Consider the following 27,990-nt stretch of genomic DNA (forward strand, 5'->3'; position numbering starts at 1 on the left):
CCTCTCTTTTCTCTGCCTTTCTCTCATTTTATACTAGTCAGCAACAAGGGCAATCTTGAAAAAGAGGGATGGGTGGGGGTGGGGGGAGGATGGGGTGGGGGGAGGCTGTCAGCTGGAGAGATGAGAGGCAAGGTTGGGTGGAAGAAGATGACCCTGAAATGTTACTTGCAGCCAGGGAGGGAGAAGACGTAGACACAGTCAGCCCACCCTGGGGCAGGGCCTCTCACTTTTTGAGGTTCTCTGGATATTAAAATAGGAAGACATCCTGGAAGAGGGTTACAGAGTGTGGTAGACACAGTGATTCACCACCTACATTGCTCTTTTGCCCAGCCGCTAGGGGGAGGACTGTTGGTAGACAGCCTCAGCTGTCAGCCCCTCCTGAGATTGCCTCAGCTGCAGAGAGCCACCTCGCCCAAGGGTGCGCCCACATCCAGTGACTGAGGGTGGCCAAGGTATAAAGTCCTGGCCATTTGGCTCAAGTCAGGACAAGCTGTAAGGTGTGGGGTCTATGAAGGCTGCCATTGGGCTACACCTCAGTGCCACTTCTCACTGCCTTTTGCTCCCGCCATAATTGTTGGTCCCAAGGGCGCTCTCTGATCAGCATCCTGCCTCAGAGTCCACCTCCCAGCGGCCTAACCTGGGAAATAGAGATGGTTGACATACAAGTTAATACTTCTAACACATGAAAATACAATGCACTATAGTTGTACTTTTGCAGGACAATTATAAAATTAATTTTTAATAATTCACTGAGTATGTCATCAGTGAATTCCTTCAACCCTCAGTGCATATCTTTATACATATCATGTAGAAACAAAAAGTCCTATGAAGTAGTTACTATTACTATCCCATTTAACAGATGAGACAACCAAGGATCAGAGAGGACAAATAGCTTTCCCAAGGAAGTGCAACTTATGGCAGAGCCAGAATTTGAGCCAGGAGGCTGGTTCTAGAATCTAAGCTCCTAGACACTAACACTCACCTTCCTCTCAGTACAGTGAGCATGTCTAGACTGTTTCTTTCTACAGGGCTGGGGCATGAGGTCAAGGACTATGTCTCAATCTCAAACATGGTCAAGGTCAGGAAGGTCAAAAATAAGAGTAAGAATATGAGAGGAAAGAATAGCACAAACTCGATGGCAAATCTCAAGAGTCAATTTTTTTAGAGTTAAAAACAGGACTGTCATAAAAATACAAAATGAGCATATGCCAAACATTTGTTTAATTGATTTTATTTATTTCCTAGGACTGCTATACCAAATGGCCCCAAACCACACATTAAACGAATAGAAATTTACTCTCTCACTGTTCTGGGAGTCGGAAGCACAAAATCAAGGTGTCAGCAGGGCTGCATTCCAATCCAAAGGCTCTAAAGGAGACCCCTTTCCTTGCTCTAAGCTTCTATGGCTGTTGGCATTCCGTAGCATCCTTGGCTTGTGGACACATCTCTCTGCTCTCTGCCACCATCATCATACCACCTTCTCCTCTGTGTCTTCTCTTCTCTCTCCTGTAAGGACACTTGCGACTGGACTGAAGGCCCACACTGGTAACCCAGGATGATCTCATCGCAAGATCCTTAACTACATCTACAAAGACCCTTACTCCCTATACGATGACATTTTCAATTTCAAGGTTCTGAATGAACATGGCAATGTCTTTTCGGGAGCCACCGTTCAACCCACTACACTCGTTAATGAAGGAACCAGTAGGTTCGTAAAGTTAATTCAGAGGACGATTTGAGAAACAGAGGCATGCTGAAATAGCTTTGTTAAGCTGCAGATAGATTGAATGGTTAATGTCTCACAGGCCATTAACACTATGACCAAGGGGGTTATCTTTTCCCAAAGACAGAAATGTACTTGGACAGAAATCTTTAAGTTAGTACATGGCTTCACAGATTCACCTTAATCAATAGTAAATGGCAGATTAAACAAAGTATATCTCTTAGACCAGGGCTCTCAAATAGAACTTCCTGCAATGATAGAATATTCTATACCTGTGCTATACAATCCAGTAGCCACTAGCCACCTGTGGCTAATGACCACTTGAAATGTGGCCACTATGACTAAGAAACAGAGTTTTAAATTTTACTATAATTAACATTTAAGTGTAAATAGCCACAGGTGGCTAATGGCTACAGTATTGTCTGTACCTAGAGAATTAAATAATGACCAGCAGGGCCTGATAGACAATGTTCTAATGTGACATTGAAAGAGTATACTGTTCTCTTATTTCTAATTTTTCATAATTGTTCTTAAGACAGTTTTTCTCAACAGCAGACCTCAGAGTGGGCAAACTTGAGGAGTGACAGGGACGGCGGAGAACTAGCATTCGCACATTTGTGAATCAGGGAAGTATTTCTGCTTAGTTCCAATCAGTTATTGCCCTGTAGCCGGAACTATTCATTTGTCAAGAGAAGCCAGGCATGTGGATTTTTATGCAAAATCTCTTAATATTTAGAGATTAGATAATCGGTGATCTCTGCTCTAAGGGAAAGTGGCAGTAATTAACTTCTCATAATCTATTTATTTCCAGTTACTCTTGTTAATATGCCACATCATCCAGCATCATGCCTAGCACATATAGTAGTGCAATAAACCCTAAGTAGCGCAATTCATTCTGGTTTGACTTTTTTTGAGCATCTACTGTATGTCAGGGATTGGCTAAGAAGCAGGTCATTATAAAGATGAATAAGACACTGCTCTTGCTTTCTTAGGCTCCCATCCTGACAAGTACACAACACAAAAGTGCTCTGTGGTGATGGAGGCAAGCACTAGGTGTCCTGGGAGTCAGGGCACAGCTGGTTCCAGCTGGGCAGTTAGGGAAGAAGATAACTCAGCTGAACCTTGAGTGAGAGTTGGACAGGTGAAGTGAGATGGAAAGGGCATCCTGGGCAGAGACACCAGAATGATGAGAGGAGAAGATGTGGCTGAGGGCACAGCATGGTGTATGGGGGAAACTTGGAGCAGTCAGCATCACTAGAGCTTAAAATCTGTGGCCAGAAATGCCCAGAAGTAAAGGGAGGGAGGAAGCAAAGGTCAGATCATAGAAGGTATTCTAGTCTGTGATGTGAAGGGTGTTTTATCACTGGCTTATCAAGACAATGGAATGAATGAGTAGATAAATACATTCACTCAGCAAATAGTCTCCACTATTTGATATTAAGGACACTGGCAATATAGGCAACTAAAACAATGGGGTCTTTTATCTCATGAAGTGTACAGTCTACTTAGGTGAGACAAATGGTAAACATGCGAACAAATGCATAAATAAGATTAGATAAAATTGTAAATAGACTTCTTTAGCCTTGAAGACGAGGACTCCAGAATGAGGGAGAATAACTGGGAGTTGGTCATGGGAGCTGGGGAGAGAGGGGCATAATTAGGTAGCTGCTCTAGGAAAGTAGTATTTGATCTGGGATCAGAATGTCAAGAAGGAGCCAACCATTTAACGCCCTAGATTCTAGAAGAACAGGATGCCAAGTTCTTAACACTAAGGGTTATTTGGTAACATTTTTTTATAGCCAAAGTAAATGAATGAATGAATGAATGAAAATAAATAAATAAAAATAAGAAAACAAAGAGCATTCGAGAATAGAAGAGAGAAAAAAATCACCTGAAATCTTACTACTTTAACATCACTTCTATTTTCAGTTAGAGCACATTTCTCTCAATCTGGGCCCACATCCACCTGTATTTCATATAATCGATCGTAAGCAACTGTATACGCAATTGTGTAATCCGCTCTTTGCAGTTAACGTTAACAGCATTTTTGTGATAACCGCAGCCTGGGCCATTAGAATTTCCATTTCTATATTATTGTCCATCTAATGGGCCATGTATAGTATTTATCCTTTCTCCTGTTACACATTTAAGTTGTTTTATAAATTTTCATGCTAATGAGCATAAACATCTTTTCACATGTATATTTTTTTCTCTTCTTCTTTCAGATAAGTTCTTTAAGGTATATTTCCTCAAGCGAGAGGTTCCTGTCTGCAAGGGAATACTTAATGTTAGAGCTTTTGATTCAAGTTGCCAAATTGTTTTCCAAAAGGGGTAGGAAAGGAGATAGTGGTAGGGAGTGTGTGTGAGTGTGTGCGTGCGTGTGTGTAAGAATACAAGCAAGCAGAAAAACAAACATCCTTCTCTGTGAGTATGCTGTGAGTGGAGGTCTGCTTTGTTCCCTACTGTGGATGCAGTGCCAGGTATACAATAAGAGCTCAATAATAGAATGAGCGACTGACTTTCAAGCTCAGATTTTGCAGCTCAAGATTTGCGTTGCTGTCCTCCAAAGAATAGAAATTTGCCCACCAGGAACAAATATTTTGCATTACTCTGCTTTTGTAGCTTTGGCTTTCAAGGAAAAAAAATAAAGGCTAAATAGATGTTTGTGGAGACCGGGCCGAGAAGGCGGGCTAAACCTCTCCCTTCAATCTCTAGAAAAGACTTAAAGACACATATTTCTTGTGTTATATATGCATTTATACGTGTGTATTGGTACATCCATTCAGCCCCTTCTCTATTCACTGGACCCAGGCCGTGTGGTAAACACAGTATTCACAGAGAGCCTGCAGGACTCAACAGAAAAATAAGTGTAGTCTGGGTTCTAATAAACAGCCTCTGAGACAAAGATTTGTGACAAGCTGACGTATTAGGATATATTCCCAGAAAGAATGGGTCGAAGAGTTGGATAGTGGGACCAGGGAGGGAGGAAGCCACCCAAGCGTGTGATAGCAAACAGAGTCTCTCAGAGGGTAAATTTGGCTTAATGCAAGGAGTTCTGGAGACAGTACAGTTCACATCTCAGAATTGTCCCTATGAAGGGATGAGGGACCTGGAGGATTTATATCCCCTGTACCCATCAGTCCATAAACTGTCCCAGGGACATTAAGTGTGCACTGGCAAAATGTGATCTAGCAGGCAGAGGCCTGGCATGTGACAGAGATACAGATGCTGGTCGTCGAGAATAATCATATGAGGAGTCTGTTTACATGAAAATGGTAAAGGGATTTGAGGGCAGGTGGATGAAGCTCTGCCAGCTCCTGCTTCAAGCTCCCAACAGTAATCATGATGAAAACTAACTCCGTGAAAGGAGGTGTCAAATTTAACAAATGAAAGAACAAACATCTGAGAAAGTGAAGTTAATTGAAAAAGAGAAGATGACTCTAGAAGAAGTTTAATCGGTATCCTCATGGACATAGAGGCAGATATTACATCTGCCGAATCAAATGGAGGCCTTGGAAATTAGGTTTTTGATCACTGCCATTTACAAAAAGTAGATGGATAGAAGAACAGAATGGGAACAGCTGAGGAACAAATTAATAGGCTAGGAGATTGAACTGACAAAGTGCCTGAAAAGAGATGAAAAGCATGAAAGAAGTTAGGAACATGGAAAATAATTTTATTTTATAAGTTCCCATATCCACCTAATAACATTTTCAGAATGAGAAGACAAAGAGGATAGATGAGAGAAAAATGCTTAAAAAGATAATAGAAAAAGAATTTCCAACGTTAATGAGTACTCAGAATGAAAGTGCCCAAAAAGACCCAAGCAGGAAAAGTGAGAAATGCTGCATACATAGTGGTGACATCATGGTGCAGTTTTAGTATGCCAAGGACAAAGAGAAAGTCCTACATCCTCTAAGAAAAAAGCAAATTATACCCTGGAGAAAAAATAAAAAAGAATATTACTCTGACCTCATACTTCTCATCAGCAATAGTTGACGAGAGAAGAAAGTGGAGCTAGATCTTTACATTTCTTATGGGAAAAGGTTGTAAATATAGACTTGAAGTGAACGTATTCATCTGGGGAACAAATATAGGCACTTCAGACAAGCAAGAACTCAGAAAACACACTATTCGCAAACTCTGCAAGGATTCCTAGAGAATGTACTCTACAAAAAGCCAAAAATTGATCTAAGAGCAGCAGCACAGAGAAGCAAAAAGAAACTAATGAGAAAATAAAGTGGTAAAATGTTAAGAAAATAAGAATTAATCAGGACCCCCATTTATTGAATGCTCATAACTTGTGCAAAAAAATAGTAATCTTGCTTAAGATCATCTTCAAAGAAAGGGCCAAAACCAACGAACGTTTCCAAAGAGACAGCCTCTGTAACATCGGAATGAACTTCGCTGAAAATTGGTAAATGCAGAGACAGGTCTACCATAGTCATGATGATTTCATTTATGTGGAGGTGTGAAATTGAGGTCTGGGTGGCGCCACATACCTGGGTGTCTATCAACTGGGTCAACAGTCTTTGTCCATTGAAAGGACGTCCTGGATACCGAACTCCCACTGGTCTATATCCTCTCTTCTCAAACCACAGGTTCTCTAATTTTGTAAAACTTTGGTTGACTCAGAATGAATTTGTAAAACTTGCCCTTCTGGTCTTTCTATTAGAGCGCAAATTATTTCACCGAAACCTGCCAAAAGCTTTCAGACCTTTAGCATTGACTGGGAAGTGAAATTGAATAACAAATGAGCTCAGGTCACTGGGGAAAATCTCATTTGAAAAGAGAGGACAGAACTGATTTTGAAAGTTTTTCCTTCCGACCTCTTTATTTATAACGTCTCTTAGAAGTTTTAAAGTTTGCTTTTCTCTGAATGACTTGATCCTTTTGGAGCTGGCTGCCTCTTCCAGGGCAGGCGGTGGCATGAGGGTGGCTGCCTTTGTTTCAGGAGTCGAGTCCACCAGTGAAGACGGAGCATTTTTGGTTCCATATCAGGAACTTCAGTGATATCCGTCTCCTGAGGGATTAGAGACTGTTAATTACTTTCTGTGCAAGAGGGAGCCGCTGTGCTGCAGCTTGGCAGGTTTGCTAAAAATAGAGGCTATAGGTTATTTTTAAAAACCCTCATGCAGGGATCATGACCGTGAGTCACATTTATCGAAGGAGTTTGCCTGCTGAAGGAAAACCACATGGCTCTGTGGACGTTTTAAACCCTCCCTGAAACATTGCCACCTCGGCAGAACAGTCACACCAACCCACCCAGGAGGAAATGGAGAAGAATTTGTGCATGTGGAATTTTAAGGCCCAATTTAGTTTAAAATAGATATTCCATATCCAAAGGATGGGCACCATTTTCTCAGTGCTAGCTTGTAACTAACGTCTGTCATGCTGTTGTATGCTCTGTCTACTTATCGTTAGCTTCATTCTTCTCCTCTCCCAGGAACGTTCGTAATCTAATAAAGAAATATTCGCTGAGGAGGAGTTCGATGGCATGGGAGGTATCTGTCTTGTCTGAGACATCAATTTCACTTGCTTACAGAACATTAAAAAGAAATTTTAAGTGATAAATGCATTAATCTACAGCTACTTATGATTAGGCTGTTCTGGCTAAAACAGAATACATTATCTGTAAGACATATTTCATACTCCCAAGGCACTTTAAAATAATGAAAACATATAAAATAATATCTAAGTAATTAAAGTAATGGCAAATAAAAACAGCTTTATACGAAATTGCCTATTGGAGTAATATATCTCTTTTTATAAGCCCTATGTGATACTGCTATTAATTTTTAAGCAACGAAATATTGCTCTTGAACAAAAAATGGGGTATTAACTAACACAGATACTATTAATTGCTTTGTAAATGCACAGTGCTAAATTCTAGTTTATAAAAATAAACCTTTGAGGTTATCTAATAAAAATCTATACACAGTGCCCACTTCTGAATCATCTAGGCAGTGGAGGAGACTCCCCCTATTGAATCCATAAAAATAGCCTCGTAAGGCCTGTATCTTTTCTGTGAGCTGATTCGTGTGCATCAGGAAGCCTGGCGTTCTCCACCCTCTCTCCCTGCCCCATTCTTCCCCGTAGCCCGGCCCCTTTCCCTCATGACTCAGGTATTTAATCCATCATCCCCTTTCAGCTGTGTTTCCTGAGCCGTAAGTAGGACACTTCTTAAAACAATGTCACCTTCTCATAGATGATATTCTGTCCCCAGACTGCCCTATTCTCTGGGCAGCCTACTGCTTTCTTGTTGTCTCTAGTCGTGCGTGTCCCATGGAATTGGCCTGATGGCCTGACTTTTCTTTGTTCACCATAGTGTGATCGATTCAGCACATCCTGGCTTACCCAGTCCCAGTGAACTGTTTCTCTAGGGACCACACTCAGTGCTTCCGCTGTACACACTACACATCCCACAGACTAGGGTGAGGAGCATAGGGTGCGTGACTTAAGGAGGCACTCGCTCTTGGATTCAGGTTAGTGCAGTGTCTGCATTTGATGACTCAGAAAGTGAGTGCCTCCTTAAATTGTGTGCCTAGCGCCTCACTCACTTACCCTACCCTGACTTACTCACAAGCCAGCTTTTCCTGCCCCGGTATTACACATAGGAGTTGCTGAGAATAGTAAGCAACAGGCAGAGGGCGAGCCAAAGTGGAAGATTGTTTAAAAGTGGGAACAAGGCCCCCTCTTCCTGGATTTTTCATCCTACCATCTGCAAGTATTTCATGAAAATTTTATCTCTGGAACTGACAGAACGAGCTCCTCAGCTTGTGAAATAAATTGTGTTTAATATGATGAACTGTTTCTTACCAGCTCTTCTATAAACTGCTTAGAGGGAATACACATACTATATGTGTATAAAATAATAAAACTTTCTAACATTTTTTAAGGTTATTTTTCCTCTTAGATATTTTCAACGTATATTAATATAGATATTAATAATTAAAAATTACTTTAATTATTGAGAATACTTATAGGAGAGAAAAAGCAGCCTGTTTAAATTTGATTCAACTAGGTTTTGACCATAGAATTCTAGTTTTTTTTTTGGCGGAGGGGGGGAGGGAATCTGTTAATATTATACTCAACTGGTGTTGGGAGGAACTTGGTTTAGAAAACCACGATGGAGTGGAGTGAGATTTGAATTTAATCCAAAGAACGTGGATTTGAAGCCTACTCAGAGTGATGGGCCACTACACTCTATTCGTCTGTTCCCAGATCTGAACATTTAAAGGGTTGGACCAGATGAAGGCTAAAGACCCTTCCAGCTGTAAAATGCAAGAGTCCTATGGCTCATGGACTTTCCTTCACTGGTGACCACCCTCCCTTGGTGCATTAATCTACAGCTACTTATGGATTCCAAGGGCAGCGGATCTTTATGTAAAAATGTGCCGGCCCCACACTGGTACTCTGATTTGGCTACTGGTCCAGAACAAATTTTGAAGTAGTATTTCAGAAGCGTTCAGGGAGGCAGTCTCAGACAGGAAATTTGCTCTCCTTAATTATGTCAGAAACTCAAAAGGTAAAATCAAACAGTTGGGTAACCCAGTGGTGCCATCTCAGCTAGCTCAGAGGCTGCGAGAGACCCAGTACCAGGAAGATCTACCCATACAGCAGCCCTTGAAACTTTCACTAATGTTGCTAAGGCTGGGGTTTGATTCTGCATCAGATTTCAGCGACTTTGGTTAATTCAAGCAAACCTTGGACGTTGGCACCGATTAATTGTCAGCCTAATCTTTGTTCAAATATATCAATACTTTTAAGGCCAAGATAAAAAGGCAAATATTTGCTCCTTGCGTTAAAGTAGCAAAGTTTTAAATAATAGACTTTTCTTGATTCACTAATTACCATCCTTTATTTTTCTCCCACGTTTTGAGAGATCTTGTCTAGCAAATGATATTTACTAAGTCATTAATTTGTTTTCCCTTTAAAAAAGTTAATCCAAAATGCATATGACTTGGCTGTCTTCCCAGCCAAAAGCAAAGACACTTGCTATCTGAGTTATATTTATTCCTTCAGTTAAAAATTTTTGTTTATTTTGTCTTGCTGTCGTTTCTATTTAAGTAAATGTACAGAATTTCTGTGATACTGTTTAACAAAATACCTAATGAATACTAGTGAGTGCTTGCGCTGCAGCTGCTGCTGCTGACAGAGGCTTTAAGGGATGGAATTCGAGCACGTTTTCATTCATTCACGCACTTGGTTTTCCGTGGACAACTGTGATGGGATCTTCCTCCAGAGAGCTCGTGTCCCAACTGAAATTTCCCCTCCTTGGTGTAATAAACCTGTCACCAAGTTCATAAAAAATTGGTAGGGAGTGCTTATTAAACGCAGATCCGCGGCGCTCCGTGGCTCCACCTCCACCGCTCGGGCGGGGGGCGAGGCGGAACCGAGTCTCCGTCTCGGCAGCGCAGGCTCCATCCCCACCTTTCCACTAGCTCCTGGGAGGCTGGCAGTTGGGTTGGCAACTCCACAGACCTGAGGGACCTCCCCTACCGTTCCCTAAGGCAGTAGGGTAAAGTTATGAACTCTCTTTGGTTCAGGGTTTCCTTTATAAGGAACCAGACCCTAATAGTTCTGGTTTATTTTGTCTTGGATTCACTAAGGGTGGATACCAAGATAAAGACGCAGGTCCCAGAGTCCTTGGTGCCCTGCCCTTGGAGAAAAGGGAAATCAACCAAGTGAATTTCGGTGCTATCAGGGTGGGTTAATATTTCTGACATAGCCATCTTTGACCCCCTCCTAGTTGATTTCCCTCTGTCCCACCCCTCCCCACCAATTCAGGCATGTTAGCTCATTGCCCCCAGGGAAAGATGTGCTCCCGCAGAGCAGAAAGAAGATATCTTCCCTCCTTAAGCTCCAGGAGTTGACTAAACATGTGTCTAAGCAAAATGTTAGAATTGGTATTTGAGAGAAGATTTATTCCAGGGCTAGAGAGAGGAGAGCAGGGGTGCGTCTGGGGAGAGGAGCCATAGGCCCTGCTTCTGAGCAGAACCTCAGGAAGACAACAAAACCATAGAGGGTTGTGAAACCTGAGGATTGGGAACACCTGTGCCCTGCTTCCACCTGCCCCTCTCAAAGGTGGCAAGGCCACACACAAGAACCGGCTCTGATGTGTCCAGACTGAGCATTCTTAGCATCTCCAAGATTTCCACACGGCAACGAGGTACAGAGGCAGCAGAATGAGGCGTCTGCCCAGCACAGGACCCAGTGGGACAATTAGGTGTGTCGGTAACCCAAGAAGAGTGATGAGCCAGGACCCAATAAACCCCTCCATGCCTGGACAATACTTGAGCCCCGTGAGGAAAGGCAAAAACTTGATTTAGATTGAGCTTCTGCCACTCTAGGAAGAACGGAAACTTAAAATAGAAATTAGTGAGTTGCTTTTAAAATTGAATCGTGTTTATTTTCCATCAGAGTTACAGGCTGAGATTTCTATCTACAACTTGTGCTGGAGATCTGGGGAAAGCGGCCTAGCCTTCGGAGCACAGATTCCATGGTCCAGAGTTCCCTTCCCCCTTCTCACCACCTCCTTACCAATCTTCCCAAACTGGCGAAACCCTGGCCCTCTGAGAAGCCAAGTGCTTCCTTCCCCAAAAGCCAGAAGCCTCCCTCTCAAGTGCTCAGTATGAGTCTAAACCTGGGGCTTAGGATAAAGGCAGGGCAGTCTGATGCCAAGGACTTAGTACCAAAGACCATTAGTAATTGGCCATGAGAAGGACCAGAGGGGAGGACTGATTCTCTGAGTGTGGACCAAGCTGTTTGGATGTGAGTACATACAGAGATAAATGAAGGTGAAGACAGGCGAAGGCGAATGAGAAAAATTTCTGCCTTTTGCCATTTACCCAGATTTTTAGTGTTGTCCTTTCCAGTTTTCTGTGGCAAAAAAAATCGAGGTATAATTTGTCTCATCTTTGAACACATTGTCCCCACCCCCAAACTTACCTTACAAAGGTAATAAAAATGATGCACACCTACACCCACACCCTAGCAAAATATCAGAATTAAAGAGGCCACGCTCATCTTTTTTACAGAAATGGGAAATTGAATCTCAGAATTAATACTATAGTTTCACAAAAAGCCAGTACACATATCCCCCACTTTTCAAAGGTTCCTATACCATTTTGCTTTTATGAAGGACCTACACTAGTACCTGTTTTTGCTAATCCAAAGAAATTCAAAGGAGATTTTGACTTATATGAAAAAAGGTGAAGAAAAGTGAAACTAACGTTCATGGTTGTTTGCAGTGAGCTATTACGGAGGCAGCGCATTCCTCTGTGCTCCCCGGCACTCCCCACCACTCAGCATCTCAGCATCGAGCCACCATGGGCTCTGAACTGCATCTGTGAACATCTGTGTTTTATCTCCATTTATTCTGTGTTTCCATTAACAAGACATGTCCTAAGATATCAGAAAAGCCTAAGCTCGTAAAATTGTTATGCTTAGTGTAAAACTGGACATAGTTAAGCATATTTGATATGATTTAGTAGGTTATGTTTTTGGGTCTGTGAACACTCAAAACCTTTTCCATTAATTTAAATGCTAATTGCTTCTTTGTTTTATGCCATTTCAACTTACGAAAGGTTTCATAGGCACACTCTACTTTTGGATAGCAGGGGAAACCTGTACTCAACAGATATATTTTGGTAGATGCTCTTTTCTTTGGAGAGGAAATCCTTTAAAACCCGAAGGTCTTAAATTTAAGATTTTGCCTGAGTCATTCTCCATTGGTGATAGAGTCCCTCTCCATCCACCTGTGTCTGTGATACCCAATTGTTAAAAAGACTAAAGCCAAGACACAAAGAAAAATGAGATAAAATTTGATAGCTTTGGTGCAAATCTGCCACGAATTATTGTCATATTGACCCATCTCCTGTAGTGGAAGATCTAACATCAATTCTTGTCTTCTGTCGTTGCCACTCCTATGCCAGCCTCCTCTTACCTTAACCAGGTCCCACGTCCCTCAAGTCATTTAAAATAGGGAAACTTTCTTTATAAGCCACCCAGCTAATCAAAAAATCTGTATACGGAAATCTGAGATAATCCAAATAACTAATTCCAGCCATTCATTTGAACCTTCTTCCGCACCGTGAGTTCAAGAGCTGCTGAAACACCAAGAAATAAATTCCTGAATTGAGTTTCCTTTCTCATGGCCTGCCACCTGGTGAAGGTTCTAATGATCAATGATGTGCCCCATAGGAAGGAAGAAATTAGGGACAGTAGGAGTGAGAGAGGTCAGTACCACATGGGCTGGTAATTAAACACTAGTGACTCAAAGTTGCCTGGATTTTCAGCCAAATCTGGTTTGAGTTTTACTGCTTTGGGTTTCGTTAGCCATTACAAATGAAAATTAGGCTCTTTCAAAAAATATTTTCTCCCTCCCTCCCTCCTTCCTTCCTTTCCAGAAGCATTGTTGAGCATTTCCAGAGTGCCTGTCACACCATCAGTTCTCCATTGGGACGCCAGGGGCCTAAAAATCAATGCCGAACTGCCAGTGTTTCTGCCAAATTGCCACCAAGTGATAGAGCTCTTGCTCTAACTAAATTCCAGGAGGAAAAGACAAAGGTGGCAAAATCTATCTTTGTTGGTAACTATTAATATATGTATTTAAACAACCAGAATGACTATATGGTTTCAATATGAAACCTTGACTTTGTCTTTTTCAATACAGTCACTGAATGAGCAAAGTGGAACCGCTGTTCGATATTTTCTTAAAAACAAAGCTCGATAAGCAAGAGAGAGAACATTAAATGTAGATTTCTTCCTGTGACATAAGTTGAGGAATTCTTAAACCTGAGTAAGTTAGAAAGTGCAGAACTGTATAATGCATATGATATGAGAGACATTCGGCAGTTTTGTTCTAGAGTTAACATGTGGGATAACGGGAGATTTTCCTTGCTGTGGAAAACCCATGGTTTGCATTTCTAGGTATATATTTTTATTTCCACCCTAGCATTTTATTAGCAGCATCTGTAACTCTGAAAACATGTTAGAGTGATTTTTTTTCTTAAATAGAATAAAAACATTGCTTACCAGAGCATGGGTATAAGAACGAAAATAAGAAATTCTGTCCCGTTTTATAAAGTGAAGCTATATTAAAGTGATTAATCCTTTGTATGTCTTTTTCTGGGCCTCTTGTAACCCTAATAACATTTAAACCATCAACTATAAGATAATTGCCTTCTGAAAGGAAAGGAAAATGTGGGGAGTGTTTGCCTGTCTTCTTCAAATCAGTACAAAATAAAAGTATTGAAACTAGGTTCTGGGAAATGCAACCATACACATACAGGTCCAGCATTAGGTAAAACCAGAAATTTTGTCACTTCATCCCTCATGTTCAGCTCGTTCCATTTGGTTCTCTATCTTTCCTCTTAGCACTTATTTATTATGCAATACTAAATCTGACAAATACAGAAAATATTCGCAAGCTGGGCAAACATATCAAAATTAATTAAGGAAGAAAGGAAAGGAAAGAAGGGATAAAAGGCCGCGAGACCGCAGGGCAGAGCAGACAGCTTCAGCATCCATGAACCTGCGTGAGAATCTTAGCTCCGCCTTTCAGTAGCTGTGTGGCCTTGTGACAGGTCACTTACTCTCTTTGAGTTCTAGTTTCCTCATGTGAAAAAATAAGAATATTAACCCTAGTGGATTTGTTGTAAGAATTCAATGAGACAATGTATATAAAACACATGGTTAATGTTCAGTAAGTTATTTTCCCTGATTAGCCCATGTACGTTAAGCTTTAAAAGCTCAATATATTGTCACTTTTCATGGGTGATTTTTTGCTTTCACGTTTTTATAAGACTTCCTGATGGGTTAACTCAAAAGAGGAAGCCCTGTGGGAATTTCCCACACTGTGGCAGATCGACTGGGAAAGAAGTGCTTGAGACATCAGGGCCTTCGGGAAGTTGGTCCAGTTACATCACCAAGATATTTTTTCTGGTATTTGCAATAAGATCCACTCTGTATCCAGGGCTATATGTGTCACCAAAGAACTCCTGGCTTCTCTGTTTCTGTGGGTGATATCATTTATGCTGTCACTAGGGCAGGTGGCCTGGGGCATGATGCTCAGAGAGAAATCTGGGGATGAGGTGACCTCTGAGAGAAATGACAGGCTCTTCTCTTAACATGCTCAATGGATTAGAGAATTACATGATGTCTGTATGTCTAGGACAGCGCCAGTTTACCCTGCTGTCCCTGAGTAATTACTAATAACATCTCCTCCCTTTTTACTCATAAAATTATTCCAGTTTGGATGATAAATTACATGGTTATCTTAATCAGAGTGAAGTTTATGTGAACAAGGACAATAAGTCACAAAAGGGAAAACGGTGGAGTGCTTTAATTCATGACTCTAAGATGCTTACATTGCATCACTTTTAAGATACACCACCAGGTCATGGACCATGAAGAAAGAAAAAACCCATTCTGTTAGTTTGCTACGGCTGCCATCACAAAGTACCATAGACTATGGTTTAAACAACAAATATTTGTTGTCTCACAGTCCTGAGGCTAGAAGTTCAAGATCAAGGTGTCAGCTGGGCTGGTTTCTTCTGGAGGCCTCTCTCCTTTGTTTGTATGTGGCTAACTTCTTCCTGTGTCTTTACAAGCTCTTCCCTCTCTGTACGTCTATGTCTTAATCTCCTCTTCTGAAAAGGCCACGAATCGCATTGAATTAGGGCCCACTCTGAAGACCTCTTTTAATTACCTCTTTAAAGACCCTATCTCCAAATACAGACACATTCTGAAGTACTGGGGGTTAGGACATCAACATACGAAATTTGTGGGATCATAATTCAGCCTGTAACACCTACCCATTAAACTCTGGCATGCCATGAGTTGTTAGATGTGTCCTGATGTCAGAGATATCAAAATGTGAACAATTGTGCATGTCAGAACTGTACAGTTCTAAAATATGGCCCATTTGGAAGGGGGAAGACTAGTTTCATTCTATATGCTTTGGTGTTGGTGAGCACAGAAATTTATAAACCTCTTCATTTGAAACCGTCACTTTCTCCCCTTCACCCTCCTCAGGGACCTGGGAGAGGAAGGAAGAGCAAAGCTGCCCAGATTGTGATCTTGATTGCTTCCCCTCCCTGGTGTCTCACTTCCTGCCAATTCTTCTTTTGTAACAGTGCCCATGACTGCTCCTTCCTTTCTCCCCACCCACACCGGCATCAGCCCTTAGCTCATACCTGGACGGTTTCCACAGCTTCTGAACCGGTCTTCCCACATCCATCCCCTTCTTTTTCCTCTGAGTCCACTGACATAAGCGTTGATCTGCAAGATGACGCTCAAAACTGCAGCCTTGGTCACACTGCAGCCCTGATAGAAAGCCTTAGCTGGCTCCTAAAGAATAAAAACCAAATGTGTCTCAGCCTAACACTGAGGGTTCAATCTGGCCCTCAGCCTCCCATCCAGCTGCCTCCATGACCCACCAGCCCAGCCAGCATTCCCACCTGGGGGTGTTTGAACACTCCGTGCCCCTGGTCTGGCTGGCTCGTGCTCTGGGCCTGTCTGAATGCTACCATGTAATTATCACACATAATTATTTATGTCTGACTCTCCAACTAATAGCCATCCAAATTATCAAGACTGTAATGTACTCCATCAACCACAGTGCCTGAGAAAGGAGTAGTTGCTCCTTGGCTCCTCCAGAAAGAATGAAAAGTATTTCCCCCACCCCCTTCTGCCCCCTCCTCTGAGAGAAGGTGGCTTTTGTGTCTTGGAAGTCTGACTTCTCTTGGCCCCAGAGAGTTAACAGCCTTTTTGTGTGTTTTGTGTGGGAAAAAGGGAAGCTGCCTGGTGGGATGGCCTCCCCTTTGTTTTCCGAGGTGTAGGCCACAGTAACCTGTTGGCTCAGGATATCTTTTATTTGGCCTGGAATATTGTATATGAATTCTAAATAGTGGTTGCAATTTCCAAAGAGTGGGAGATTTCCCATGAAAATCTAAATGTTTGGGTTCTCTTGAAAAACTCAAAGATTTAGCGTCTCTGGGCTCCTATTTTCACGTGGCAAAATTGGGCAGGATCTGAGTCATGCTGTTCCCCTTTGGATGTGTAATGCACACTCCAGCTGACCACAGTTCCCACTACTGACCAAGGTTTTATATTACTTGCATCACTCATTTATGGATGTGCCTGTTCTTACAATCATTTGGGTTTTCGACCCCTGCTTAGACCCACCAAGAGGATTAATCTGCAACAATTGAGAGAACAGAGGCGGTGGCTCTGAACTTCAAGAGTGAAAGAGCACGGACACTCTACAGGTTTTTAGAACCTGGGTCTATTCTGACATACCTTCCTGCAGAAGCAGGACCAGGGACAGAGATGGCTGGGCATGTGCCTGTGAGGATTGGCCTATACGTGTTTTCACCTTCTGGGTATCAGAGAAAATCCTTATGGATGAGCTGGGCCCAGAGAAACGGAAGCTGCCCTGACAGCTGCCTGCAGAGGTCCCCACCTTCAGTGGATAAGGGCAAGGAGCAACAGCACCAGGAACTACATCAACCAAGGACCTGGCATACCTCTATTTCCTGTGTAGCTTAAGTCCACAGTTCCTGTACCACCGAAGTGGGGTAGGGGTAGAGGCCATGACACTGCATTGCAACATCTCCAGAAGGGGCCATTCTTAACAGTCTATGGTATAACTCCCCCTGCCTATTTGTTCGCTGCACAAACTTAGTGCCATATATATGCTATCCCTGCCTGGGACAATGAGTGAGTGAGTGAGTGAGTGAGTGAGTGTGTGTGTGTGTGTGTGTGTGTGTGTGTGTGTGTGTGTGTGTGTTCATAGCCTCTCAAACTGACTGATTTGGACTTCTCACTAACCTTGACAGTAGAGACTCGGAACTTCAATTTAATTTTTAAAAATAAATGTAATGTGTCTTACTCCCAAGTGTGGTCGAATAATTCAATTCAATGACAAAAAATAAATAAATAGTTCTCCAGGGCAGAAAGCATGTTTTATTCTTCTACACTCCTTCGTAGTGTTTGCTAAGTAAGTATGTGTTGACATTGACTACAGGTCTTAGCACAGAATTTCTCTCCCCAGTAAAACTAGAATTTTTCATTTTCCTGGGTGATCAGTCATAGGCAAAACTGGCTATGCCATCTAAACACACTTGAGGCTAAAAGCCACTTTCATGTTTTGCAGTGAACAGTTTAATTAGCATATGAGTTTCTGTTTATATAGACCAGTCAGTGTGTAATCTTTCCAGAAGGGAGTTCAAACAGTGCTCTCTGCCATTAATACTCTGTCCACAGCCTTAAATTTTTGAGTACTTTTAATCAGAAATTCCACTTCTAGGAATTTATCCTAAGAAAATAATCAGAAAATGTCGGCTAAGACTGTTCACAGATGTTTATTGTAATATATTAATTACAGCAGCAATAATAGGAAGCAACCTAAATGTTCAACCACTGGGAAGCGATGAAATACATTCTGACACATTGATATGACCGAGCACTGTGCTGCCTTTGAAAAGAATGTGCTCAGGGTGTTGAATGGAATGAGGAAATAGTTGCTATAGATTTGTAAGACCTCTAAATGCCTCCAGTATGTCAGCATTTGTTAAAGGGTATGACTGTTGTTCACTGTTCCCCAGCCCCTGTCTCTGGGTTCAGCCATGAGGTTTGTTTTGATCACTGGGACTTAAGGAGATGCAATACCAGGGGAAGATTGAAAAGCGTTTGCATGATTTGGCTTGATCTCTGGAGCCTGTGCCGGCGCCGTGAGAATGTAGCTAAGCTAGCGCACTGTTTATAAAGAAAGATGACAGACACGTGCTGCCAAACTAAACCACCCCAGCAGCAGAGCACAACCTGGTTCAGCCAACTCCCAGGGAAGCTGCAGACCCGTGAGAACAGAGTATCGCCAGTCCACTGATGGGGGCTTTGTTACACAGCCCTTTTGTGGCAGTCATCGACTGATGCAGGAAGCAGAGACACTCCAATTCTAGAAAGATCTTTTCTCCGGTGATAAAGCATACACAAATTGGTGCGAATAGTCCTTTGCTTTTCTCTTCAAGTGTCCATTTGATCCATACTGAGTCCACCCAGGTTCAAGGAGAGGGGACATAAACCCTGCTCCTCAATGAGAGGAATATCAGTCACGTTATAAGAATATGTAGGATGGGAGATATTTTATGGCTTTCTTTGGAAAATATAACCTACCATATAAAATTCTCGGAACATTGCTATATAAGTACTGTATATGCGCTAGCTATTTTCATTCAACAAATATTTGTGGAACACCTAACTGCAACGGTTACTGTGCTGGGACCTGGAGACAAGCAGCGTCTGTGTTCACTGGCTAACAAGAAGAAAGCTGTGGGTGAAAACCCATTATAAGAACTCCTTAGTAACTGACCAAATGAGTTATTGGGCTAGAGAGAATTTTCTAGTGAGTAGGCCAGCATCAGAGGATCAAAAAATAATTTCGGCTGTGGAAGTATTTTGCCGTGATTGCGTCTGTCGTGATGGAGGCTCTCTCGGCAGCTTCTCTGAGTGTAAAATGAGGAGGTCAGAGTTCTCAAAGGGCTTAGAGTCCGATTCCATTTCAGTCAAATAGTTACTATAGCTTTAATGCAAAGCAGGTGCTGAGCTTGTTAAAAAAGAACGAAAGGGACCTGGTTCTGCTTGCAACTCAAAGTGTGATACACAGTGTGGTCAAATTACATTGGCCTCACCTGGGAGTCTCATAGGACTGCAGACTCTCTGGCCCCACCCCTGAACTACTCAATCAGAATCTCCATTTTTTTAAAACAATTTTTAATTGTAAAGTACACATATAAAAGTTATCCTCATAGCCATTTTTAAGAGTACAGTTCAGGGATGTTGAGTACTTTTACACTGTTGTGCAACCATCTCCACAGAACTCTTCATCTTACAAAACCGAAACTCTGTACCCACTAAACAATAACTCCCCAACCCCTCTCCCCCCAGCCCCTGGCAACCAGCATTCTATTTCCGTTCTCTCTGAATTTGAATACTCTACGTCCCTCATATAAGCGGAACCATACATTTGTCCTTATGCGACTGGCTGACTTCACCAAGCACAGTGCCCTCAAAGTTCATCCGTGTTGTAGGAGAATCTGCATTTTAACAAGGTCATGTGTATGTACATTATAGTCTGAGAAGCACTGCTGTACTAGATTACTGGGAACTGGCGGAGGGGGAGGGGAGGAAGAATGTCCAAGAGGACAGTCCCCCCAGGGATCCGGGCTTTCCTTACTCTTCCTACAGCCATAGCTTTGGAATCATCCTCAGGGGCATGTGTGTGAGAACGATTTTGGATTCCTGTGATTGACCACTTGGGTTCCAATCTGTCAACAATAGATGGCTAAATTGGCCTCTGGGCATCAAAAATTTCAGGCCTACAGGAAACGTGTGTGTGTGAAAGTATAACTGGTGTATTCACGCACTTATAGCAATGGCAGTTAGATGTCTGTGGCTGGACCACACAGAGTTAGCAGCCCATTTAGGGTCACGTTTATTTAACAACACACAAACTTCTATAGTGCCAGCCACTATTCCAAGTAGTTATCAAATACTAACACCTTTAACCCTCATAACAATTCTAGGAATAGGAACTATTATTACTTCCATTTTAGAGATGGGAAAACTGAGGCACAGACTGGTTAAGTAACTTTCCCAAGGTCATATGGCTGGTAAATGGGGGAACTGAGATTTAACCAGGAAGTAAGACTCCAGGGCCCTAATGACTACACCGTGCCTTCTCTGTGGTGATTGCTTGACCAAATCCTCTGTCAAAACTCGACAAGAGAGATGCAGATTGTAGGTGTGTTGTGGTCCACTTTTAACCATAGGGGTTAGTTTACGTATAAGAAAAAATAACAACAGAAGCTAGAATGTCAGAGGATAAGTAAGGAAACTCACATGACCTGGGGGATTTTTTCTCAGTAGTGCAGAAGAAAATTTGGAGTCCATGCTCAATTATTAAATAGACTAGTTCCCCTCCTGCCTTCCCAGCCACACTTTCTCTGCCTCCTTCACAGGCTTTTTCTGCTCAACCTTCTCCAGAGCTTCCCTTCCCCGCCCCATATTCTCCCTCACTAATCTCAATTGTTCTCTTGGCTTCCAAGCAAATAACCCCCAAACCCATATTACTTTCTGTGATCTTCCTGGTTCCAGATCATATTTCATTGCTTCCTGGTATCTCAGTGAAAATGTCACACCAAGATCTCAAATCCACCTCTGGGAAGATGAGCCATATTTGTTGATACCTTGGAAATCGGTATAGAGTCCAGTGTCACAGCCAGACTGCTCTCATATTCAACGTGCCCAAACAGCACCCATCAGCTCCCTGCGCAAGCCCACTCTTCCAGACCACCGGCTCATTGCTGACCCCACATCATTCTTTCTATGAGGCTTAAAATTCTCATCATCTTCTCCTCTACCCTTTCTCCAAATCTTAGTAGATGTTCCCTCTTCAACAGGTCTCAAATCTGCCTTCTGCTTTGCATGTTATCATCGTCCAAGCTCAAGCCCTTATCATCTGCCTCCAGTCCCCCAGCTTCTCCTCTCCTCAATGCCCACCCTACGCATAGCTGATAGGCTTCTTCTTAAAAGCACAGATCAACGTATGCTACTTCCCGGTACCACTGTTTGACTCCATGCCTGCATCCTGGGTGAATTTGCCAACTGCTTGATGAAAACGATCTCCTGAGTGAAAATGCTCTTTTTAAAAAAGCAATCTCAAACTTACAGAAAAATGCAAGTATAGTAAAAACAGCACTTTTGTTCCTGAGCCATTGGAGAGCATGTTACAGACCTGATGCCCCGAAAATTTTACTCTGCATTTCCCACGAACAAGGGGGACATCCTCCTGCATACAGAGTCCATCCCTTTTAAAAAGTTATGAAATTAACATTGATTCACTGCTACCACTTAGTCCTCAATCCCCATTCAAGTTTTGCCAATGATCTCCATGACATCAATTTCACAGCAAAAGGATCCAGTTCACAGCAAAAGAATCACGTGTGTATCAGTTGTCAGGTCTCTTCGGGCTCCTTCAGTCTGAAGCAGCTCCTCATTCTGTCCTTGATTTTGATGTCCTTGGCATTTTTGAAGACTATAGTCCAGACATGTGTAGAATGCCCCTCGATTTGGGTTTGACTTGATGTTTCCTCTTGATTCGATTTAGGTAGGAATAGTGCTTTGTCAGGAATATCGCAGAGGTGATCGTGGACTCTTCTCATTGCATCTTATCACGTGGACACAATCTGTACTTGCCCCAGTCCTGGCGACGTTCACTTGGATCCCTCCAGTAGAGTGGTGTGTGCTAGGTTCCTCATCAGCAGTGACTCTGTTCCCTTTCATAAGTATTTCGTGGAAACCATTGAAACTAGAAATATTTCATTCCTCACCAGACTTTCAACTGAGCCATTTATTTGTATCACAATGGACTAGTGGTTTCTTATTTTATTCAATGAGTTAAATATAATCTGTTACTATCATTACTTTCTTGCCTTTTCTCCTCCTGCTACAATTGCCTATATAAAGGAGTTTTAGCCACTTTTTGGCCACGGAGCGCTGTGTGTTTCAAAACCATGTGTTTCTTTCTTACTCGAGGGATGGCAGTTATCGGAGTTTTTGTTACCCAAGTACATGCAGTTATGACTTGTCATAACATGAAACTATGTGCTAATGGACCATAATACAGTCTACACACAAATAAAATCTCTCCCCGTTTCACACTAACAGCCATTTTTACCCATCACATCAACAGTTTTGTGGTTTGTAGCAACATCCAGAATTACAATTCAAATTCAATGCAAATCGGTTCATAAGGTGAAATTGCATATCTTGCGAAGTCGCAGGGTTTCATGAAGTCCGTGAAAGTAATTTAGGAGGATTGCTCAAAGCCTGTAGTGAGGGCAGCTAACAACTACCAAAGAGAAAATAGAGAAGGAGGATGAGATGATGTGAATAGCAAGGATTCAGAAAAGGCCTAAAAAATTGATAAGGCCATCACATATTTTTGTGGAGTAAAAAATGACCCTCTTTAGGAATGTGATTTGAAAGTCAAAAATGAAGTAAGGAATAACACAATTTTATCAGGAAAAAAGTTGTGGTTCCCTCCCCTCTGCCCCCTCAGAATTAGCACATGGCTGAAACCATCATCTAAATTTGGTTGGGCATAAAATTCTTTTCATAGTGTTGATGTCTTTCTTGGAGGATAAAGTGCCAATCAAATATTTTCTTCCCCATTTACTGCAAAGTTTCAGTCCCTTCCGTAAGTGGGTCCCCTTTAAATGGCCTTGTCTTGGTGCTAGTTATCTCTAGGTCATGGTATGCACACAGCAGGAAACTCAATGCTGCTGTGTGTGGCAGGAGCAAGCCTCTGTCCCCTGAGATGCCCTTGCATGTGTCACCCCTCTCCCAGTTCCAACATCTCCTCTTTCTCTCCTCCCTCTTTACCTCCCCTGCTACTATGCTTGTTTTTTATTTTCTGATCTCATTTTCCTCATTTATCAAAAGAAGAATATATCCCAGTCCAAGTGACTTCACGAGGGGTTGTTCCCATAGTCAGATGAGTTCGCAGATATTAATAGTTGTTGCCAACATGCACTGAATCTTTATTCTATGTCTGACTGTATACTATAAGAGCCTAATGTGGATTTTTACAACAGACTCTCCCAGAATTGTAAAGGTAGAAGCCTTTATTTTCTTGCATTTCATAGATAAGTAAACTGAGGCTCCAGGAAGTTAAATAAGTTGCTAAAGTTTCTTCGGTCATTGCAGGAGTGAAGATTTCAGTCCAGTAGTTCAAGCTCTTAACTGCTAGACTGCCCTGTATATATATGAGTTTTGAGAAGTGAGTGGTGCTCCGTGAATATCGGCATCATCATTACTATGCTTCCCCGTGTATGCTCTGAACTCCAGAAGACATTAAGTGAAAAGAGGGGACATTACTAGAACTCATTCCTTGAGTGTGAGACTGGTTGTTTGGACCCCAAAATACTTCACTACTGGCACCCAGTGGCACCCACAGGCATTGCCTAACCCCGCTCGGACCAATGACCTTTGTCTATAAGCCTTGGAAGACCCATTTGGCTGTGAGTAGTAAAGTAGAAGCAGACCAGCTCACCCCAAAGGACAGTTCACACGATCCCCAAACCCTCCCCCAGCAGCTCTGGCAGAGGCTAACCTCGGTCACTCTCCTCTAGCTTTCCCAGGCCCCCATGGGTGGGACCAAGCACAAGGGCTTAAAAGGAAGTTTGGTTTCTGTTAGATAACACAGCAGTCAAGATATGTGTGGGGCTCTGTGCTGGGTTCTAGAATTTACTGTTAGAAAATACAAACAGGCAAGTTAAATAAATGCTCACCTGTAAGATGAGTAAGAAGCCATCCACACTGCAGTCTGTTCTCAGAAGCCCCAGGTGCTACCTGGGGTAGCAGGACAAGGGGGGTTTACAGTGCGGGGTCTCTTTCTCTCCTACAGACATGGTCCTCGCTTTGCCCAAGCCGTAAGTGTCTGACCCCAGGGGACAACAGTCTCACTGCTCTGCTTTGCATTTTCACTCTCTCAGACACTGCATTTGCCCCCAGCCAGCTTCTGCAGGAGCCCCAGTTAGTGAGTGGGTGCTAATTTGCCTAACAGGCATGTTACCAGGGCCTGTCGGGGAGGTGTTGGATCTGACTAAGGCAGTAAAACCACTGATTTCTCATAATCTCAGGAGACCTGGCTGGGGGATAGGGAGGAGTGGACAGAAGGAAGAATCATATTCATTGACACGAGCAAAGACCCCTGAACCACCAGGCCTCTTCCCAGTAGAGAATTTAGTTGGGAGAGAAGAGTGCTTGGCAGGGCCCTCTTGCCCCACACGTGAAGAAGCTGGCAGCTCGGAAGCATCAGGGCCAGAGCAAGTGTGCTCAGGTGCGAGGGGCCGTCAGACCAGGTCTGGCCCTTCCACTCCAGCACTCCCTCTGTGGGCCAGCACCACACGCTCAAGTTTCAATAGACAGTAAGCTGCAAAATGAAACGGCTAATGCATAATGTTCTTATGCAGAAGTCATGGCTTAAGCATGTCAGGCAAGAAACCTTGAGGGGAGGAGTCTCTTTTGAGTTGGTTCGGGATGGGTATCGAGGACATCTGCTGCTTTTGCCTGTCCACCAGGGCTACCACTTACAGTCGTCCAGGTATCACACTGCACAAGAGTACCTGCTGAGGAAACAACATCTGGGTTAATATCCAGCTTTAGCTCTGCTGACTCAACCATGTGTCCTGGGTGTGGGGCTGCTTCTGCCCAGAGGAAGGTGGGTGCCATCCACCCCCAGGCAGTGGGAGCACAAGAGTGCTTCAGCCTGGAGGGGGAGCCTATCTCCGACTCACAAGGGTCCCCTATGGGCCAGTTATGGCATCCTGCACCCATTTCCCCTTCTGAAGAGGAAACGATTTTCTTTTGGGGAACCTGATCTCAGAAGTCTATGGTTACATGGGGCTGACCCCACTCCCACCTCCAGGAAAGGACCAATGACTCAAGCCTGAAACCAGTTCAAGGACGGGCACCTGACCCAGTGAGCATTAACTCCAGAATTATTGCTGGGAACTATCGGTACCGAGGCAAACTTTGCCATGAAGTTGCTAATGTTGGGAGAGGCAGAGGGAGAGGAAAAGAAGATGCATTGACGGAGACCTTGGAATCAGTCGTGTCTGACCAGATTCACCCCCTTCAATTTCCCAGTTATATGAACCAAATCTCTTTTTTTGCTTGGGCTGGGGTATGTTGAGTTCTGTCCCTCGCAAAAGAGTCCTGACCACTGAAGTGAGAGAGTTAAAGTTTCACCTTGTAGAAAACTCCTCTAGCCTCCTCCCGGTTGCCTGAGAGATCTTTCCAAACCTGAGCCATTCTAATCTCCCGTCCTCATCCCCCAGGGCATGTTAGAAAGATTAGGGAGCGAGGGGAACCTAGGAGCACGCATCCGTGATATCTATTCTTTCTCTTCTCCCTGTTCTGGAAAACGCTGAAGCACTTATCCCTCAGGTCACTAACAGAACTGTCAAGCAAAGACCTGCATTTTAAATTTCGTTTAAGCTTTCGGCAGAGCTGGGTAACCAAATGAGACAGCCATGGAAAATATATGATTTTCATTATTATGACATGGAAAGCGGAGCTGTCTAATTGCTTTTGTCCACTGGTGTATAAAGATTGAGACCAGATGTGTGTGTGTTTTTTTTTCTTTAAAGGAGGAAAAGAAAGGAAAAAAGGCTTGTGTTGGCCGTTGCTTTGAACAAAGCAGTCTGATTTCCTCTCTCTCTCCCTCTCTCTCCCTCACTCAGGGGAGGACGACATGAAAGTATTTTAACTGCTTGTAAGTTTTCATAGCCTTGTTGATTTTGCTTTTCACAGAAGATAAAATTGTGAAATTGGCCTTGAAAACTTTAGTTTTGCTTTCCTCAATTCAAAGGAACAGTTGTGGAACTGAAGAACTGAGCTGCTGGTCAGACCTGACGTGCTCCTTTCTCTCTGGACAGCTGCTGCTTTGCAGAGGGTCGTGGGAGGAGTGAGTCCTAACAGGCACATCAGACCCTCCTTCCCTCAGCCAGCTTGGAGAGTGAAAAGTCTTCACATGTAAATCCACAGGAAGGGATGAGATGATGATCATCTTTAAATAGAACCACCCAGGGCCCAGCTTCTGTGTTTCATTTTCCAGAAGAGCCCCTAAATCTGCTTCAACATTTTTTTTTTAACCTCTTCAGTTATTTTTAGCACACACAGCCAAGAGAGCCCTGCAGCACCGCAGAGGCCCAGTGACGTCCAGATTTGGGAGGTGGAGTTCACTTCTCCTTCAGCAAAGGTGCATTTGAAGCTTGCAGTACAGAACAAAACAAAGGTGCAGGCCCAAAGAGGATGATGATTTAGAGGCCAGGCTGCATGGCCTTGACGCTTCTATATCAAGTCAGGGTTGCCCACTGGAAATACAATCCATTTAAAGATTACCTCATTACTCCTGAAACTAAATTTTTCTCTGCAAATTCAGAGCATGTATGGTGGAATTAGAAAGAGAGAGAAGCGGCTCTTCCCTGAGGGTCCTGGGTACTGTGCATCGTGGTGTCCAGACAAGCCTGGGAAATGGGAAAGAGTGGAAGGCAGACTCTTCCATGGCACCTCCGTGGGGCCCCTTCAGCCCCAGTTCCTGGCAGCCAACAGAGCCACTGTCACATCTTCTGGGGAAGAGGAGATCGCTAGGTCACTGTTCCCCGAGTGCATGGAGCTCCTTCCCAGCATGGGTCTGAAGCTGTGTCATTGCATCTCTGAATATTTACAGGGATCTCATAGCTCCTGGGATCTCATAGGTCCTTTCCTTCCTTCTGCTGGAGTTCCCCACAGTTAGCCCCTGGTTTGGGGAAGATAAATAACTAATTTCCCTCACCTATTTCATAGGCAACAAGCCCTCAGTGATACTACCAGGAGAAAAAAAAAATTATTGTGTAAAAGGCTATGAGATTTTAAACACTTTTGCTGGACAACATTTCCCCGCACTTATATTTACACAGCTATCTCTCCATCCTTATGTGTATTATCATTCCAAATCAGAGTTCCACAAAATTCTGGCCTCTGTTTTCTAGCATGGTGCCCTTGGCTTTAAATTAATTCCAACCTGATTTCCAGAGGGAGTGACTAATGTGTGGCATTAATAAGAACAGCCATTACAGAGGAATTGCATCAGAGAAAGCTGTAGACTCATTCTGGTGCTGTATGTAGGAGCCAGGTGACCTTGGGCAAGTCATTTAGCTGCTATGAGCCTTGATTTCCTCCTCTATGGGATGGAGCAGAGCTAAGGACTCCTTTGAGGCATTGTTATAAAGATTAAATGAGAAGAGAAAGTGATGCTCAATAAATGGGATTGCTAATATGATTATATCATTACCAGAGCCTCTCTTATAACGTGACCCCAGGATTCAGGCTGTAGGTGCCTTAGAAAAAGGAGTTTGGAGCTTGGACGAATGGAACACAGTCTCAGGTTCGATGTGGAACCCAGGATTCCACCACATTCTCCGGGGGCCTGTGCAAGAGACGTCTGCTTGAATATGTTCCTGCTACAGGAGAGTCTTGCTCCACAGGAAGAGACTGAAAGGGCAGGTCTGGGGGGCTGTGATCCGAGTCAGGTGGCCCTGCTGCCCTCCCCAAGCTCCTCAAGACTCCAAGTGACTGGACCAGGGAAAGACACCTGATCTAAGGTCAGCCTGTCCCTGGGTGGCCAGCAACCTTTCAATACTTGGGACTTTGAA

General features: G+C 43.1%; 1 protein-coding gene and 1 long non-coding RNA gene across 2 annotated transcripts in view; one reads left to right on the forward strand and one right to left on the reverse strand.

Moving 5' to 3' along the window:
- The window catches only part of UBE2E1 (ubiquitin conjugating enzyme E2 E1), a 534,712-nt gene that overhangs the window by 402,216 nt on the left and 104,506 nt on the right, over window positions 1-27,990 (forward strand). The gene's annotated exons all lie outside the window — the stretch shown is intronic.
- Window positions 6,551-16,272, reverse strand: LOC111741057. The gene is made up of 3 exons (XR_002780860.1): window positions 16,189-16,272; window positions 15,925-16,078; window positions 6,551-6,746 (listed from the first exon to the last, which is right to left on the reverse strand). It is a non-coding gene; the product is annotated as an uncharacterized LOC111741057 (long non-coding RNA).

This window comes from Pteropus vampyrus, unplaced genomic scaffold (genome assembly GCF_000151845.1).
Source record: "Pteropus vampyrus isolate Shadow unplaced genomic scaffold, Pvam_2.0 Scaffold1, whole genome shotgun sequence".
Classification (NCBI taxonomy): domain Eukaryota; kingdom Metazoa; phylum Chordata; class Mammalia; order Chiroptera; family Pteropodidae; genus Pteropus; species Pteropus vampyrus.